The 17,080-nt window shown below is 41.1% G+C and overlaps 1 protein-coding gene across 1 annotated transcript in view; it reads right to left on the reverse strand.

The window, feature by feature from the left end:
• arid5b (AT-rich interaction domain 5B) overlaps nucleotides 1-17,080 on the reverse strand; it is an 80,197-nt gene that overhangs the window by 50,770 nt on the left and 12,347 nt on the right. The window lies entirely within an intron of this gene.

The raw sequence follows: 17,080 nt of genomic DNA on the forward strand, positions 1-17,080 counted from the left end.
TACCATTGAAGTCCCATCAGTAACACAGATGTTTACAACGCCTTCCGTCTCTATATCTTAGAAACACACCAGTGTTTCAGGAATTGTGTTTGACCAAAGGTGGCATTTAAGGATCTACTGAGAATCAATAAAGCATGTTACTGTTGTGGATTTGCAGGATTGTGCTTTGTTGTGAATCATGGCCCCGGGGATAAGACAGACGCCACAAATGAAAGGGAACGTAACAAAAAGAAAGCCATATCTGCAAAAGCATTCAAACATCTGTCACTCCAGTGCAGCAATTATTCTTCCAGCACCTCTTTAATAAAAAAACGATATACAGAGATGGAGAGCAAAGCACTAACAGAGAACGAAATTAGGAGCTTTTGTTTTTACATGCCTTTGTTTTTCTTTGAATGAGAGAAATAAAACAACTGTACAGCACAAAAAAAGGCCTCAGGCAGCCATTGTTTTCTGCTTACAACAGTACAACAACTTTCAAGCTGCTAACAATACATGTAGTAATGCATCGCAGAGAATACATGGCATTACTTCATTGATTTGCTTAGGACAAAAAGAACAATTGTTGGTCTTTTGAGAGAACGTTCTAATGCAAAACATGATGAACTGAAAGCAGCTTTTTTTTGTAACATCTGGCTCTGCTTCCTGTCTTTCTTCCTTTCAAATTACTCATAAACCAGATGCTTTCAGCAACCGACTGCTCGTTCTCAGACATCTTGGACACTGATATTCCCTAGAACATGTTATTTAATTTCCAATCAGACAAATAATTCGCAAAAAGAGTTTTTTGTTTCAAGTTGATTCTCTTGCTGCGCTGGCATGAAATAAAGCAAATGCTGAAAAAACGAATTGAGCAAAAATGTATAAACTCCGGCTTTTCTTGCTTTAAATTAAAACTATCTTGCATTTTGGTTAGGCAAAACAGGAAATGAAATGGGGTCAAAATTGTGAAGAGCATTTTACACTTCCTTGTGAAATTTCATAGAATTAATACAAACGATTCTTCAGTTAATTGTCCAAATAACCACCTGAATATCTCTGACTGAAGCAATTATAAGGTCATTTATAAGTATTAACAAGAACTTGCGAGTGTGTGTTTTTGTAGTCCAGGGAATTCAGAGTTAATGTGTTACAATGTGCAAAAATAACAACACAGTCCTTTGGAAAACTCCCAACATATTGCACAACTCCAGAGTATCAGCATGACTGCTGCAGGCTGGCAAAGTCATTATAGCCTCAGCAGCTGTCATGAGACACTCTGCACAGTAAAATACAGGTCTCAATTTACTCCAACGTAGTAAAAGTAACATGCTGTAATATATATGTGTACAATATATGGTTCATAAATATGACAAAATTATATTTAACAACCAAAGATAGATTTGATATTCCAGTGAGGCGACTGCGGAAAACCTCTTAGTACAAAGAGAAGAGGGACGCCTGCAATATGAAAGTTAAAGCTCTGGCACTGTGTTATATCAGAAGGAATTAAATACATTTGGAGTAATTACAGCAAAGGAGAAATGTCTGATCTCTCCCATAACTAGCATGATAAATGACTCGTAATCAAAATCTCAGAAATGCAGCATACGACATGAAACTCATTAGCTGTGGTTGAAGCAGCTGCTCCGCTGGATGAATAGCTATTGCAATGTTAAATGAAACATCATTGACATCATTACATTTCAAACCCAAAATAAAAAGGGCTATCTTCTGCTGTATCTCTGAGATTCTCCATTTTTTTATCGGAGACTTTCTGCAAGCGGCTTTTACAAGTTGAGATCAGAACTAGTTGTGATACGAGGGGCTGCTGACAGTTTGAAGCAGATCCGTGCCGGCTAATTAAAAACAAAATGTGACTCGTCGTGTGTCATTTACATTCAACCGAGCTTAGAAATATTCACACTGCCCACAAGCTCTGACAAGTTCTCTCAGGCAAGTATGCTCATTTCTCTTGTCGCAGACTCGCAGGAAAATAGCTGAAACCCATAACTCTCATGCTCGCTGTCACCCGCTGTACTTCTTAAATCACTCACTCGCCTCAAATGTGCTGTTGTCAACATTTCCACATTATCTGCTCGGCCAAGGAATTGACTGGATCCTCCTGCTGCTTTTGTGGACTTGGCGAGAAAGGGCAAGGCACTTAAACCAGTGCCAATAATGTCACTTTCATATTTGATAGGTTAAGTAAGTGTAAAGGCGTAAAAAAAACATACATTGGAGGAGAAAAAACGAGGGATAAAGTGAGAGGACAAGGTTCGGTATTCTCCGTCCATCCTGCAGGCTCTGTATCGATCGGAGAGGCTGCCCTGTTTCCATGTAGCCTCTTCTCATAATATATAACACATCTCTGATTCATCCGCCCTCTCCCTCTCGCACTTGTCACTGAGGGGACATGACACTGAGACGGGGCCTTATAGGCAGCAGCAGGCGCCCGATCTGGCTATCGGTTCATGTTATTGAAACCTGACCAAATAAAGAGGGAACAGCATCTGTCAATGACACCGAATGAAAATGATGAGGGCGTCAGATTTGAACAAGCAGCAGACTTGTGTTTCATACAAAGAGAGAAATAAAGGAATTGAAGTGATTCATCGCTTGTCCAATCTGTGAATGACTACTGTATCTTGGATAAAACTAAATGTGCTAGAACATTTCCCTAATTAATCCCATTAATCATGCGGAGGACGCGGCATAAATTCATCTGGAGGTAAACAAAGCCGAGTGATCACACGATGTGTCAATTCCACTCACTTTGTTTTGCGCAAAGGGACAAGAATTGAAATATTTCAATGTTTTTTTACTAGATCTGAATTGGATAACATGGTGTTTTTAAATAGCTTAACGGGGCCGTCCGCATCACACAACACATCAGACGCTGACTCGCCTTTATCCTGCTCATCACACCAGCTGCAGGCTGTGCTCACACACACACACACACACACACACACACACACACACACACACACACACACACACACACACACACACACACACACACACACACACACACACACACACACACACACACACACACACACACACACACACACACAATCACATGATGCTCACACAGCCATTCAAAGGGATAATCCAACTAATATATAGGCTATTTTAAGGATCATAGCTGAGGTCAATATCACCATAATATAATGATTTCCCCTTGGGATCAATTAAATCTTATTAATAAGCATTTTACCCAGGCTATATGGATATATCATGGCATGGCAAATCAATAGAATTAATGCAATTGATGACCAAGACGCAGTAATCAATGTTTTTTTATATTAACCGTGGATTATCAACCGACCCATCAACTCTATAGCATCTCTATAGCATCTCTTTAGCATCTCTTTTAGCATCTCTTTTAGCATCCTTCAGCGGTTTGTTTTGGATTAAGCGGCCACAACCGCACGGTTTTGGATCACTTTGAGCTCCATTTAGTGTCATTTTGAGTAGAAAAATGCAATATACACGTTCAGCACCAAATGGCACACGGACAAAGTTAGCAACTATCTGGGTAACATAATAGAACATGTAGCAGCTGAAGAGCTAGATATTTCCCTCAGAATTAGGTGGAGACTAGAACAGAGCCCAGGGGTCGAGGCAGAAACAAGACTCCGCACGCTGCAAGATGTGTGGTGGTCTAATGGATAGTGAGGTGGGCTGGAGATCGGAAGGTTGTGAGTTCAAATCCCGCCTGGAACAACACCACCAGTGTGCCCTTGAGTAAGGCACTTAGCCCTTAGTTACTCCGTGGACAATGTCCCTTTAATTGGTCCTTGTAAATTGCTTTGGATAAAAGCGTCAGCTAAAATGAAATGTAATGTGAACAGTTATAGATTTCAATAATAAGCAGCCAGAGTGCATACAGTATAAACTCTCCATGTAATCTTGAAAGCACTGTCCTCCACTTATTTCTATTTGTAAACTCAGTATATACCAAATATTAATACATTTTAACACACAACTCTAAAAAGCTTGGCTGTCTTGAGTTTATTTTATTGAGAAAGTTTAAGTGACAAACGAGGAGCGAAAGAATGGGATATTAAATAGTCATGTTGTCAATCAATCAATCAATCAATCAATCAATCAATCAATCAATCAATCAATCAATGTTTATTTATAAAGCCCAATATCATAAATGTTACATTTGTCTCAGTGGACTTCACAGTTTGTACAGAATATCAGTATGACAATACGACACCCTCTGTCCTTAGACCCTCTGTCCTTAGACCCTCTGTCCTCAGACCCTCACATCGTACAAGGAAACACTTCCGGAGAAAACCCACAGTTTAAAGGGGAACATGGGAGAAACCTCAGGGAGAGCAACAGAGGAGGGATCCCTCTCCCAGGACGGACAGACGTGCAATAGATGCCGTGTGTAAATCAAAAAGACAATACATTTTACAGCATATAGACCGAATGTTTGGAAATGCTTGTGTCTATAAGAAGAAGATGAATCCAAGAGGATGTCAATGTTGTGGCAGAAATGTGACCAATCTGAAATGAGTGAAGTGGTGTGTGCTGCAGGACTGGTTTAAGACGTTTCTCTGAAGGTAAATCAATTGTCATGAATTCAAGCAGAACATCTGCTGCGCTCAGTGACGGATTCATTTTCTATATTGGATATTAAAAATAGTCTCAGTTATCAGATACAATGGGTGGAGTACGTCTTCAAGAAAGATCTGGCTTCGACATGTCTGTGCGCTCTTTTTTCTAAGATAATCATATTCCCCGCAAAAGGGCACTAACAACCAGAGGAAATGTTCTATTGAAACCGTGCAGAGGGCAGAGAAACACTCACTGAGAGTAATACATAGAAAGAGAGAGAACGAGAGATCTCCATGCATGCTGGCTCCTGTTCTTAATTATAGTAAAGCGCTAAAGTGCCTCATTCATTTCGGCAGGGTGGGGCATTGGCCTGTGACAAAGAAGGGGAAAAAAGAAACATTTATATAATTTTCACCTCAATTTATTCAAGTGTGCGGCGGAGAGAGAGTGGGGACACACAGCTACAGTGTGTGTAGAAAAACAAGCTCATAAGGGCTGTACACACACACACACACACACACACACACACACACACTGGGAATATGTTACTTTCCTCAGCTTGATTCCATCCCAGATGTTCTTGCGGTTGACAGAAGGGGGGGAAAGAGAAAAAAAGAAAAATGGCCGTACCACATTTGAAAAAACACACACCCTTATTAAATGTGTTCAGTTAAACGGGGAGAGAGGAAATATCGAACATGTACATAGTTTACTGCGAGCACATTTACCAGCACATTGCTCACTTGCAACATTCAATTGCTCTGTTTTTTTAATTGTTTTATGTCTTGTATATATTTGGTTTGAATGTCTTGGAATTAAGTTTCATTGCCATAACTACACTGTAGCTACTGTGTGCATATGATAATGAAAACTTTGAATCTAGAAGATGAAGAGAAGAAAAAGAGGAGAGAAGAGGAAGAGGAGAAAAGAGGAAGAGAATAAGAAGCGGAAGAGAAGAGGAAGAGACAACACAAGCACTTTTCCTCCGTTTGATTTATGTGATTCTATTACATTAAACATTCTTTCCCCTGAGCAGGCTCAGCTCCCTAGCAACCATCGCTCGCAGCCCTAATGTGTCTGGCACACGGCCAGGGAAAGCTGCCTGCCTTATTGATTGCCAGATTGAAAAGTTTGCATTTAATAGGTCCTGTAATACATGAAGGAATTATTCAGAGCGGCTCCTTGTCAAAAACCTAAATTGGTTCTTTTGACTATCAAAAGACAACAGGGTCCCTGGTTTAAAAAAAAAAAAAAAAAGGGCTATCAGAAAAGCTCCAAAGGGCTTCTCTCTGAAATCATGAGGAGTTGTAAATGTGATCATTACGAGGTTAGAGGCCCGTAAGACGAGGGAGACAAGTTAGTGCCGTGTTGATCCCCTTTTGTGTAGTGATGGATTGGCCCTAAACACTCTTTGCTGTCTGGTCCCCGGCTGCATCCTGACTAATGAAAGACTACTGCTGGGTTAGGGGGGGTCAATCCACTTATGGCGCAGTCAATTCTGAGAGTAAAAACAAGCTGCACTGCAAGAACCAGAAATGTGCAAATACCACAGGGAGCAAATATAATCAACTATCTTTGGTTGCAGAGATGCAGCTGGCTTTCAGACTTCACAAACAAGAGAAGCCCCTCTCCGTGTCTCTGTCCTCTCCTCGAACAAGCTTTAAAGCCTTTACACCCAGGTGATGATACTCTATCCGATATGACGGCCACTCTCATTGGTCACGCAGCTCTGTCCGACACAAACTCAATTGAGCAGCTGTGATCAGAGATCTCAGAGGTTGTGACCGGCGGAGAAAAAAAGGGGAGAGATTCTGTCAGGAGACAGCATTTCCAAAACCACACATACTGTACTCTCCTCCTGCAGGATGACGTGTCTGGCTTTAAATGCATCTTTAATGGCAAAGCAAGTTTCCATTTGAGAGTTCTGCAGGAAGGTTGAAGCAAAGGAGGGAAAGGAAAGAAACATCTTATCAGGAGATTGGGAATTGGGTCAGGAGAGGAATTACATGCCATTCTAGATCAAAGCTGCCGTGTGTGTTTCCTCAAAAGAAGGGCCGCTCATTATTAACTCAGATTTATTTCTTAGGGTGTGTACTGTGCAAAAGGCAACATGATTAAATGTGTTTTTCTGTAAAAGAATGAAGCTGAAGGGGGGGGGGAAGAATAATACAAGAGGTTAGGCATGTTTCCCAATGGTGATACCGTAATGAGAAATAGAAGATGTTGGAGATGTTTGGGGGGGTTGTCATTCAGCATGGCTCCATTGTGAATTCCTGTCATTATATAAGAACCTCTCTTTCTCCCTCTCTCTCCCTCTCTCTCTCTCTCTATCATCAGATCTGTACGGAGGAGGAAGGCTTTAAATAAACAGCCCGCAGAGTGAAGCCAACTGGAACCCTTTTCAATAATTACATCCAGCACAATACTCAATTTACATTGCATTTATTTAGCTCGAGGACCTGACAATGTGGCGGAGAAAAGAGTGACATTAGCGGCGGATGATAAGAGCTAGAGCGGTGCGATCCCCCAAAGGAAGACATTTAGTCTGTGGCTGAGACTTTACCGATAGTAATATGTCATTAAAAACCAGCGCCATCTGTTCCGATTTCTCTTTTACGTGCTGTCACTGACATAAAACGTACTGGAGATACAAATCCCTCAAAAATGCAAACTGTACGATTTCCTCTGCGCACTTAGTTTTGATTACACATTCTAACAGCGCCACAAAAGAGAGAACAACGACCGCTAACAATGGTTTTCTCTCCACAACCCTTAAGGACCTCCGTTTGAAGTTCTTCAGTGTAATCCTGCACAAACTGTTTTCACAAGACTGCTGTGTTATTCATGTAACACACACACACACACACACACACACACACACACACACACACACACACACACACACACACACACACACACACACACACACACACACACACACACACACACACACACACACACACACACACACACACACACACACACACACACACACACACACACACACACACACACACAAACAAAATCTGGCTAAACAAGCAGGTAATTTCTGATAAACTCCGCTGCAGCTCGGCTTTAAACGTATTCATTCCAGATTAAAGAACACGACCTCTGCTGTGGAAAACCTCCGCTTCACCAACAGAGCTGTAATCAGTGTATGCAGACAGTGTGTGGAGCTGCGTGTCTCACATTGCACAGGGAAGATAAGAAACTTCAATGGAGAATATCTCCTCGCTCCGATAACAAGTTTATGTTTACTGGACACTTAGTGTTTCATTATTTCTCTCTGTAATATTGCATTAAATACCAAGATGACGTGAACATGACAGTGGAACATATTTTTGTTTTGATTACTTTGTGAAACCATCCATGGACTGGTATGTATTTTGTATACTGTATAATAACAGAGTGAGAGGAGACATTTAATCATCAATCACAGGTATTTTTTGGCAAAGGCTTCTGTTGTCTTAAAATGTGCCAGTCATAGTGATGAGGCTATACGAAAAGAAAAAAGCACCTGGGTTTAATTTGTTCTGAATACAAACTGAAACATCAGGTTAGTTTACTGTATATGTATCCAGCTTTGTCTCCATGTACTCATCTATTGTCTCACACCTTTAATAAAGGTTGCCTCTACTACATTGCAACATAGTGATGATAAGGTGACTCGGCCTTTGTTAACTTTAGATATCGCGCTCTGACGCATCGAATGAAACAACAGCGTTCCCTGAGTTATGGCTGAGAGGAGGAAAAAACTGGCTGAATGCTTCTCATTTTGCAAAGTGCTCCTCAGGCCAGTACATAACAAGGAAATGGACTGACAGGTTGAGAAAGAAGACTGAGAGGCATCAATGATCTATTGTTTGCGGCCAAGGCTCTCCTTCCAACTCTTCTGGCAGTCAGTATATCAAAGAAACCAAAATATATTACACCATCTGCACGGAAATATACAAACACAAATGACGTCATCTGTATTCCTTTGGCTTAATAAAAGCATTAAGAGCAGTTATGTACTCGAGCAAGTATGTGAGCACACACACACACACACACACACACACACACCACACACACACACAACACACACACACACACACACACACACACACACACACACACACACACACACACACACACACACACACACACACACACACACACACACACACACACACACACACCACACAACACACACACACACACACACACACACACACACACACCACACACACACACACACACACACACACACACACACACACACACACACACAGCTCCCACCAAAGGTCTGGAATCTATCAAAGCCCCCCATTGCAATTACCTTTCAATGCTGGAAAGATGCATTACCTCTGTGCTGTGAAATGACCCCTATGTTATTCCTACAGGGCCAGAAGGCTGTCCTCCACACTGAGCCGTACAGAATATTCCCTGCAGCTTGGCTATGTGACCCTCTTGCGTCAGTATTTACAGATTATGACGGATATTAAGTGGGTGTTGAGAAAGCTGAACTGCAATCAGCACTGTGACTTTTTTCTTTTTACCTTGACGCAGGTATACTGAAAGTGTTTTCCCAACATGGTAATTGTAAGAGTTAAATGGGTATTTAATGAGAGATCGCATGTGTTCACACACCCTCACGCGCTCTGGAATTCAAGTTATTATTACCAATGTGCACGGCTCGAGCTTATTAAATTGCGTAGCCACAGAACTGAAAAAGACGGAGCTGTGACTCGAGTTCTCAGAGGTAAAAATTGATCTTTTACACTTGAATTTAATTGGAAACTCACAATAAAATGGTGTGAACCAACTGTAAAAATAACAACAGAAAATGTTCACCAGTCACTGAGTAACTCTTTTGTCATCCGGATCAAATATATGAAATATATATACAGTCTCCAGTTGTTCAAGGTAGTGAAATAATCTGATCCATGCTCATGTTCCTTTGTCAGAAACACTTAAACTCATGCTGTTGAAATTCAGTGAAGAGAGAAGCATTCGGATCATTCATATAAGCAAAAGTGTCACTTAAGTAAAAGCACAAAGGTATTATTAGAAAGGTGTACTTACAATTAGAAGTACCAAACGCCTACTCAGTAATCAATGACATACTTCGAATACATTAATGAATTATGATTAATACTACATGAGTGAATGAGCAGCATTGTACTGCTGTAGGTGGTTGAAGTGGAGCTAATTGTAACCTTGTGTACTGTACGCTGCTGGTTAGTTTATTCTGCAAGAATGCATTAAACTGTATCTTTTTAGTTACAGATTGGTAAATTAAATCTATATCTGTAAATAGCAACTATAATTCATAAATAGAAGCAGTAGAGAAGAATAATCAAGTAGCATCAAATACATAAGTGCACCTCCAAAATCTGCACTTTAGTAGAGACATTGTTTTTGTTTCATTCCAACACATCATACTCATTTCCACATGCAGTTCATTCCCTTTGTGAGTTTCCTTAAAGGGGGTTTCCCGTCCCTGTAGTTATATTGATTTACTGCATGTGAATGATCTGCGAAGGCTAAGATTCCAAAGTTCCCTCCAGAGGGGATTTCCCCCTGCCTGAAACGCACAGATTGTATTCCTTTTTTTACATCCGTAACATAGTGACATCATTATCGAACCACTTCTATTGGCTAGCGCTCCAACACATTTGACGTAATAGGCTAAGGGGTAGGACAACTTTAAGAGGTTGACCAAGGACAACAGAACCCGGCCAGCTGACCAATCAGAGCAGACTGGGCTCTGGTTTCAGACAGAGGGTGAAAAGAGGTGCTGCAGCACAGGGAGTATGAGAAAAATAGAGACCTTTTTGAACATTAAAGCACGGAAACATGTCACAAAATACAAATACGAACCAGAAAATTACCATAATAAGGTCCCTTTAATGTTGATTTACGCACAACAAGGCAGACACAAGCGGATAGTTGTATGCATTCATAAAGCAGATGGACTGGCACCCTCATGAAATATGCAGAGTTATTAATTGTACAATCTGTGATGTGTAGAGCAGCACGGATTCACACATATCTTTCTAACTGAAGGAAGAATGTCAACACAACATATAGGAGACATAGGCAGTTCTGCACTGATATAATATTGTTGCAGTTGTACTTGAAATAAGCAGCATTTTTGAAAAAGAAGAGTTTAGAAATCTTCCCAGAACAAGGTTGCTGGTTGGGTAACACTTATGAGTCAGAGTGTAACTGGAACAGGCAGGCAATTTGTTTGCAGGAAAGCAACACACAATACAACTTCCTGATTTATGTGATTTAAAGCTTTTCATAAAAAAAATTGAAATACAAATAAATCTAGAAGAAAATGGGGCTTAGAAGCAGGCGAGATAGTGCATTATGAATTGCTGTATTCTGTTTTTTTTAAGAGAGGCTGGCAGAGGTAACATCAATAGCATCTCTGTTGTTCCAGACCTGACTAATGGAGAGAAGAGAGACACAACTGTTGTTTCAGACCTGGCTAATGGAGAGACGGAGCTCTTCATTTCCTCTGAGGCCGTTCTCATTGTTTAACCATCAACCAGCCTTCAGCTCCCCTCCCTCGCGAAAGTCAGAAAACACATTATATTACATTCCAGAAATAAATAGCACAAATTATAATGAATATAGCCATCCAAAGAAGCTGAATTTGATTATGTTGCGAACCATAACAGGATATGTCTCGGGTGTATGGTGGTCTCTCTCTCTCTCTCCGTCTCTCACAGGGCGTCTTTCTCTCTCTTTCTCCCATTCAAATTCGAGGCATGCTCAAACATCTAATAGATTTTTCCACCCCGGCACACAATTTACTGCTTACAGATTTAGAATTCTCTGGCTTCCGGCCAGTCAGAAGTGAATTAATGATATGAGCACATCAGCGAGGAAAAACAGCTTGTGATTCTCTCTCCTACAGGTCTGAGCATAATGAAGAAGATACTGCCATAAAACCTCCTAACACTACCAGGAGGAAGAAGAAAAAATACCAGGGAAGAAAGGAAAGGGGGGGGGAGGTGAGATAGGCACATAATCAATATGAACACTTCATTAAATTACTTCAAAAGGGGAATTTTGGACAGTTTTTAAAATGAGTTCTGCTTAAAAAAGCAGAAGGGGAAGAAAATATGTCTGAGGGGCGGAAAGGAAACACGTGCAAACGATACAATCTGCCACCTATTCTGAGTGGAGGAGTACAGTGTGGCGTGTTTTACAAAAGCATTCTTTCTATGTCGGAGTCACAACATACCATTACTCTTGTAACGCCACGACACTTTCTCTTTATCTCTTCCAAGAAACCTCTTTACTTGCAGTCGAAACATAAAACATTTTCATGTGTGATAGTGACTCAAAATCCCAAATATTGTTCTGTATTGTCACCAAGACAAATCAACCATGAGAAGACGGCATCCGTCTGTTTCCTTATCACCAGCTCCTGCCCGCATAAACATTCAGAGACGCTCTGAACAGTCTGTGAAAAGGGACAGAATCTACCCTCTACATCAAATTGAAATGTTCTGACTGAAATATTGTCGGGATATCAACTCGGGTATATGTGCCAAGTCTGGCATACAGATCAGACGTTGCATCAGAGGGAAATACAGCGGTTTAATCCACCAGCAGGCGAGGCTGTAAAGAATCTTGAAATGCGGCGAGATCGCTTTGTGCCTCGCCGCCGGCCTGCTCCTTCCAGCTCAATCATTTATTTACCTCTGATCACATAAAGCAGATATATATAGTAATGTATTCGGTGTCTCAATTCCAGACATCAAAGTATGTCTAGGCTTCTCTGACTGTGTTCATACTGTTAATCAACACAATTAAAGTGTTCTTCTTAAAGGCTTCTTTTTCAGTGTGTTGGTGTTGTTGTTTTGTCCGACATTGCAATGCACCAAGAATCTAAAGGGGCCCAATTCTGCTCCTTTTCAGTTTCATATGTGTGCCTCTTTAATGTTCAATACGAGAGCCAAGTCTGCTCTGATTGGTTAGCTGACGGCTCTGTTGTGATTGGACAAACGCTTAGAGATGTCCAGCCTCTTAGCATCACGTACAATATGTTGGAGCGCTAGCCAATATAAGAGCAAGTGTTACGTAGTGATGTCAATATGTAACGGAAGTAAGAGACCACAGGAAAGGGAAAAGCCCAAGAAGCATAATAGGGCCTCTTTAAGAAACTGCTCTAAACTGGCTCTTGAAATCAATGACAGTGAAATGAAAAAAAACGTTACACGCAACTGTACAAAACTACTACTTGTACTATATAAAGTAGTCATACAACGATGTGGGTGTATATATAAGTAAGTACTATGTGAATAGCTTATAATGCAATTTAGCAGCTCAGTTGGTCGAGAAGGTCAGCCATGTATCGAAGGGTTGGCGTCCTTGAGCGAGATACAGCAACTCAGCCTGCTCCGGATGTATGTGAAGGCAAAGGAATATAATTATCGTTGGACAAAAGAATTTAATGTACTTTACTTAACTATGCAACATGCAGACTAGTGAAGGTCAGTAATGGCAGGAGGGAAATGCCTTTCAACGCAAGTGCATTTCATGGATATATTGAATGGAAATGTAATTAAAAGCAAACCATTTGCAGCTTTTCATTCGGCAAAGAGATACGAATAATGCCTTTCCCTCCATAATAAAAATAAAAACAGACCTTCATTACCATCACTAAATGAATATGCCAAGCTCACATTGCTTCCAATATCTTATAAATATTGCGCCCTTGACTTAAGTTTGTGATACATTGAATACATTTGTTTGGTGAATTGAGAGAAACATTTTCAAAAGGTGCCGCTGTGAAAATATTATGTTAAATGTCAAGTGGAGGTCTGGCTGCTTTTCTAGCGCACTACATATATATATATATTTTTTATAGCGATGTTTTCTCAGACCGCAGTGATCCTCGCAGCGCTGAGGGAGGAAGAGGCCACTGATGATAGTACAGGCGAGGGCAGGAGTCAGGAACACCATCGATGTGTCTTGAATGCAGGAGTCACAAGCTTCGACCTTCCCACAAATCTGCTCACTGTGAAGGCTTGAGTTGAAGAAAGACAAGAGCTGTTTTTGTGAGCAAGAGCAATCCTTTGTGGAGCTTTTTATTTTTTATTTATTATCATTTTCCGTCTACAGTTTCTCCCGGCGTGAAAGCCAACAAAGTGTATCAGCAGATACAGCTCTACAGCGCCCGTCCTCGTAGTATACTACTAGAAACCAATTTCGTCGGGTAGCAGTGAAAAGGAAAAAAAAAGAATCAGGCCAGTTCTCCGGGGAGAGATCGAGGGGCAGAATGTAAACTTCCCTGGCAAGCCATCCCTGGTGGATTGAACAGTAAAAAGAAGCTCACTCAAACCCAAGATAAACTGAGCGGACAGTTTGCATTACCTGATTAAGTGAATCACATTACGGATTATGTAATGACTGCAAAATACAATACATCACTCTTCATGCACTCGTAGAAATATGTTATTAGAGTCCTCTGGGCCTGAAATACTGCACGTAGGAAGCTTCAGTGTGTGATTAAAAGAGCAGGTCACAAGAAGAGTGATTTATATTTATTCTAAGCTACTGGGGTTCCTTGAAAAACTATTCTTAAAAGGAGAAATTCCATATTTGAAAGGATAAAGACTGTAAACAGACAGCTAGCGTCGCTCCGTGGCAGCAGCACAGTGATAACAAGAGGAAGAAGTGACTCAGCTCAGCCAGGAAATAATCCACCACATTTTTGTAGGGATTAAACAAGCAGGATATAACATGTTAATTTGTGAGCTTTTAATTTGATAGTAGTACGAAGCCCAGATAGCTTGCTTTGGACTCAAAGCTAAGCTAAGCTAACTAGCAGCATCATGCTTGCAGCACAGACATGAAAGTGGTCTTTCTTCTAGAGGACAGATTGATGCTTTGTTTCTTTACATTTTGTTCAGTTTTAAAAGGGAACGTTGCTTCATTCACGAGGCCCTCTCACAAAACACTGCATTTCAAAGCCTGGCGTGAGCTGGAATTTGAATTATGATAGCAATCATCTCTCTGCCTCACAGGTTTTAGAGCCACAGCTGTCGAAGCTGCAGGACAGCAGCAAAGGTCACTTGTTTCTCTAATTAATTACTTCACTTTGTGCGGGCATCTTTGGTTCCACTCTTTATGCATCTATGAGGACAGTACCGAGCGTTGTTCCCTTATTAGACCATACATAAAAGATCAAAAACAATATAATTATCATTCTGCCATTTCAGACCCACTTGTCTGGTAGCATTTTTCATATGTTGCCTGTGAGACACAAATACATAACAGTGCACTTAATTCACATTGGCAGCGTGCCAGGAAAAGTTAGGATACGCTCTTGGAAGAAAAAAAAGAGCTGTTTCCCACAATAACAATGGCACACTTTATTGCTCTTTAGCTCACAATGGTTTTTCTGTGCAGCTTGTGGTATTGCTGCAGTATCCTGTTATGGGGAACAATCCAATTCCTCTGACATAGGCACAGATCAGCCGGAGAATAACAATCAGTAATACCTCATTCAAGTAAAACAACGAGCAGCTACTTTGGGGCTTTATTCTATTTCTGAATAAAAATCCCCTCCAAAAATCATAAAAAAGTCATTTTGTCAATGAGCCAATATTACACAGAATTACAGTCATTCGGCTTTAGGGTACTTTTATATCTGATCTGCTGCAGCATGAATATTTCATTCTGGTAGTACGCAGCATTGCAGTGGCATATTTCATATTTCTATGCAAACCCTTGCTCAGGGTAACGTGCATTTGCCTTGATGAATAAGTGATCTCTCTCACTCCTTTCCAAGTCTCTGTTCCGCTCATATTGTTGGACTGTCAACAAAGGCCACACGCCAGAGACGTGAACAAACAAACAAATGCATAAGTGAAAGCACCCCACTGATTGTCTGGGTGTAGCATGTGTCCATCTATGTGTGTCCGTGTGTGTCTGCATGTGCGAGTGTGTGTGTGTGTGTGTGTGTGTGTGTGTGTGTGTGTGTGTGTGTGTGTGTGTGTGTGTGTGTGTGTGTGTGGTGTGTGTGTGTGTGTGTATGTATGTAATGTATGTGCGCGTGCGTGCGTGCGCGCGCGCGTGCGTGCGTGCGTGTGTGCGTGTGTGTGTGTGTGTGTGTGTCTGGCTGGTGCTCTGCCAGAGTCTGAGCTCGTTCTGCTGAGTGGGCAGATTCTCTGGCTGAGTGTCCCATCGGAGTGACAAGTGCATTTAGAAACAGCCTGATGGAGTCATTAACGGCAGCGCTTCTCATTAGCAACACACACACACACACACACACACACACACACACACACACGTGCACACACACACACACACACACACACACACGTGCACACACACACACACGTGCACACACACACACACACACACACACACACACACACACACACACACACACACACACACACACACACACACACACACTGCAACCCTCAGTAACAATAGCGTCATCGTCAGGTTATTACACAGACAACAGATAAATCTATAAAATGTTGACGATACAGCACATTTATAGAAATCCATGATATGGAACATAATATCATTTGAGAAGCAGGCTGACACTTTTATTATGAAAGCAAGCAATCACCCCCACACACACAAGCACAATCAAACTGTATTGATTACTGGAATAACAACAAAGCATCCATTATTGATCCCCTTGTCCTTTTTGCGTATGAGATTCGAGCAATATCGAGTAATCAAGGGCATTACAGCATCACACAGACACAAGAGCCTCTCTTCCTGGAAGACCCTGAGCAGAAAAACTGCACAAGACTCTTCAATAAATCACCATTTTCTTCAGAGAAAAAAGGATCATGTTGTTACGGCTAAAGCAGTTTCACTTCCACAAAAGGCTTCAAGCATTCAATGATGATTATAAATACATTAATGGGGGATTATAAAGCTACATTTCTGGCTTAAATCACCAGGATGAATTCTTACAACCTGACAAGACATGATGGTATTTTTAGCATGTTTGCTAAGCTATATTATCCAATTATAATCAGCATTAGACGTGACATCACAGCCATGTGTGTGAGAGGCAAATAACTGTGAAACGGCTTCAAAGGGAACATTATGTTCTTTCTGATTATTAGAGTCAAATGCCATAGTTTCCTATTTGAATCCGATGACTCATCCGCCGAGGCATCCAGCTTTATGTTGGACCTGATTCATAGGTAATGCTGCCGTGAGACCCAGCTCGTAATGGCACCGTATACATGATGAATATGCCAGACAGCCATTTAAACACAAACAGCAATGATCACACAGCCAATTATGATCTGATCTGATGGATAATGTGTCAGAGGTGCCCGTTTGATATGGCTCAATTATTTAGAGACAGTACCAGCTGATTTATGTGATTTTTTTTTTGCTGTCTTTGTTGTTGTCGCACCCGGAAAAAAAGAGCTATTAAACTGTGGGTTGGTAATGCGTTTGCAAAACACGCTGCCATTACCTCTATGCTGCGTATAATAGTGTGATTCTCAGCTCATTATATCGGGAGGATTTCCAACTACAC

Source organism: Pseudochaenichthys georgianus, chromosome 15 (genome assembly GCF_902827115.2).
Source record: "Pseudochaenichthys georgianus chromosome 15, fPseGeo1.2, whole genome shotgun sequence".
In the NCBI taxonomy this organism is placed as follows: Eukaryota; Metazoa; Chordata; class Actinopteri; order Perciformes; family Channichthyidae; genus Pseudochaenichthys; species Pseudochaenichthys georgianus.